The following is a 3,420-nucleotide window of genomic DNA, read 5'->3' as shown; positions in this document are numbered from 1 at the left end:
TAAAAGGGATAAAATAAAGTCAAATAAGATCGGGAAAGGCTCTCCTATAAAAGTATGTTTTAAGAAGGGACTTAAAAGAGTTCACTGACTCAGCCGACCTGATTTCCTCGGGCAGGCTGTTCCAGAGCCTCGGGGCCCTGACAGCAAACGCTCCGTCCCCTTTAGTTTTCAGTCGAGACTCTGGAACAGACAACAGACCTCTGCCCGAGGATCTCAAGGTACGTGCTGGTGCGTATGGGACTAAAAGGTCAGAAATATAACAAGGTGAGAGACCATGAAGAGCTTTAAAAGTGATCAATAGAATTTTAAAGTCAATTCTAAAACATACTGGGAGCCAGTGTAATGAAGCTAAAACAGGAGTAATGTGGTCATATTTCTTTGTTCTGGTCATTACAGTGAGCAGTGAATATCTCTGTCTCTGCGGTCATGATGCGTTCAGTGACTCTCAGCACTTTATTTCCACTGTGGACTTGAGTGAAACCTGCAGAGTCAACAGACCTGGGGCCGTATTACAGAAAGTTCATAACTGGCAGATTGTATCCTAACTGCTTGGTAACCATGGTAATAAGGGTTAGGAACTGATTTAGGAAAAAAGCCATTACAGATTAACAGTTGCTAAGTCAATGTTCCTTTCCTAACTTTAGATAAGGAAAGTATATTACAGAAGCACCCTAACTTCGTAAAATTAACTCTTCTAACTTTGAGATAACTGATGTGTTGCGATTTGATGACAAAACGCTCATTAGTAGATACAGGCTACCCCGAGCGATGATCGGTTAGTCGAGCAACTACGACCAGTGTTGGAAATGCCGCCCCAAAGTGAAGTGGCTGACATATAGTATCACAGCCCGCTATGTCACGCAATTTAACAGAGGTGGCAACAGCAATTAGCAATTTGGCTGATCGGTACATACAATTTCCAAGATGGGATGAACTCACTGCAATCAAGGCTGCTTTGTACCACAAGTATCAGATGCCTGGTGTAATTGGACTGGTTGATGGGTCTTTGTTTCCCATCAAAGCCCCCAGTGGGGAGGATGAGTCAACATATGTGTGCCGCAAAGGATACCATGCTATCAACATCCAAACCATAGGGGATCGTAACATGATGATTAGGCATTTGACTAAGGCAACTCACGATGCTTTCATCTTCAACACAAGGCAAGCAATATGTCAGGGCCATCCCGACTAAACAATACAACTTACAAACCTTATCTCCGTCATTGCAGCACCATCTAGTGGACCTTAGCAGCCTAAATATAAAGTTATTCAAATCAGGGACAATTAGCTTCATAAGTCCCATGAAGTCTCCTGAAACAGCACCATAACACAGCTTTACAATATTTTTAATCTCTTTGTTCAAAATAAGGAATAGGGGGGATTCATTTTGGCAACATTTGCCATATCTGCTGCTTGGTGACTCTGGGTATCCCTTAAAGTCATTCCTAATGACACCAGTGGGAAACGAACGCACAGCAGCAGATATGTGGTAATTTATAAACATCTTTGTGTCATCTAAATAGTAGGACTACTATAATTTTGTTGGTAGACCGCTATCAATTTATTTTTTATCTATTAGGTAAAACAGGTTCACAGAAAATGCAGGGCGAGACACGAGCGTCTGTTTGGATTCTGGAAGAGCAGGTATTAGCCGTTCAATGTTATTGAACTGACAGGAGGCTAAACATCTCAAATGGGCTTCATTTTGTAAATATTGTTGAGATATCAGATGGAGATGCCATGACACAAGTGGAGGTTACCTCCAGTATTCACCAGAGAAAGTGCTCTTATTCATCAAAGCCACAGCAGTGCTTCACAACCTATGTAGATTGGCAAACCTCCCGGACCCTGAGATAGACGCAGACCCAGCAGAAGCGATGAAGCTGAAGAAATGCAGCTAATCCAGGATTTCTTTGCAAGACAACAAGATAAATATACGGAAGGATAGCAGATAAACTAATTTATTGTAGATTCACAACATAGATCTGTTATAAATATAATAATAATACTATACTAGGCATATATTAAATACATTTTTAAAAAATGGCTTGCTTATATTTCGCTATTGCACTTTTTGCACAGCAGTTTTACTCTGCACTTCTCTAGTGTGAACTTCTCCTTGAACAGCTCCAGCTTCTCCTTTTCTATCTCCAGCAAGGCCAGGGTGTCTGACATGCTGGATGGCTTCCATTTTTTTTGCTGCAAAATGAAATTAGATAGTCCAGTTATAATTAGGGTAATACTAAACCTATAAGCATGTTAGCCTAGTTAGTAGGCTAATTATAGATCTTCTAGCCTAGTTATTATTAGTTGAACTTACCAGGGGGTGTTGTGAGTGTGACCACAGCTGATGATTGAGGACTGCTCTGCTCCTCCAAAACCACATCTTCGTCATTTAGGTCAGACAGCTGGATATCTATGTGGGCAAACACCGCACTGTCCACTCCTAGGCCAACTTCATACCTAGCAGGAATGCCTGTATGAATATGCAACGTTATAAAGGCTGAGACTATGTGACACTAGATAATGTAGAAACAGCCAACAAACAAATCCAACAAAACAGCCGTTATTACCTTCTTAATTAACTTTCCCGAGGTGACCCACAATATGGGTTTCTGCTGGGGTCAGCGAGGGAGCACAGGAGGAGCCACCACCGGTCTTCTGCTCTCTGGACACAAGAGCTGCCTTCCTCTTCGTATCACTAGTCATTTTCTTTCTGACAGCTTCAACGCTCCGCTGGATGCCGGATACGGTGGAGACTGTGTCCGCTATCTTAGCCCACTCTTTCTTTTATCTCCCGAGTTAGCGTTGATGTAAATTTCCCAAAAAGAATATCTTTTGATTACTCGACAGAGCTTACCAACACCTCTAACTCATCTGACTTGAAGTTAAATGATCTTGGTTGTTTTTGCTCCATTTTCAATGTTTGTTTCAGTCAAAAAACAGCGATTAAAAGCCGTGTAGCTCAGCGAGATGAGAAAAGTGTCATCGGTTGCTAGGTAACAGACATAAAAGTTGATAACCGATGTTTTATAAAGTGTTTAAGATTTCCTAACCTGAGATAAGATAGGATAAGTCCGTTAGGATTTGCTTCTATGATACCAAATTGTGTATCTGTATATTGTCTATCTTAGATTCTTCCTGTCTCAACTTAAAACTTAAGACAGGAACTTTCTGTAATATGGCCCCTGATGGCCAAAGTCTCTGCAGGTCTCAGTGTGTTAATACGTTAACATGAGAGCTGAAAGGAAGCTGGCTACGCTACACAGCCGCTCCACTTCTGGTCTGAACAGGACTGAAGTCCCTGCTGGTCTTTATACTGGATGTGCTGCATCACTGACTGACAGCTGATGAAGGGAGTCTCTGTAAACTCTGATTTATGACTTCTGCTCTCTGTCTTCTTCTCTCATCAGCTGGAAG

General features: G+C 41.7%; 1 long non-coding RNA gene across 1 annotated transcript; it reads right to left on the bottom strand.

Annotated features, from left to right (window-relative positions):
- Positions 1 to 2,035: 2,035 nt before the first annotated feature.
- Positions 2,036 to 2,998, bottom strand: LOC123967261. Its single transcript, XR_006824220.1, has 3 exons — positions 2,574 to 2,998; positions 2,321 to 2,476; positions 2,036 to 2,199 (listed from the first exon to the last, which is right to left on the bottom strand). It is a non-coding gene; the product is annotated as an uncharacterized LOC123967261 (long non-coding RNA).
- Between the last annotated feature and the right edge of the window lie 422 nt (positions 2,999 to 3,420).

The sequence above is a fragment of the Micropterus dolomieu genome, unplaced genomic scaffold, assembly GCF_021292245.1.
Source record: "Micropterus dolomieu isolate WLL.071019.BEF.003 ecotype Adirondacks unplaced genomic scaffold, ASM2129224v1 scaffold_200, whole genome shotgun sequence".
NCBI classification, from domain to species: Eukaryota; Metazoa; Chordata; class Actinopteri; order Centrarchiformes; family Centrarchidae; genus Micropterus; species Micropterus dolomieu.
Note: the sequence above shows the minus strand (reverse complement) of the source record. Positions and strands in the feature narration are given on the sequence as shown.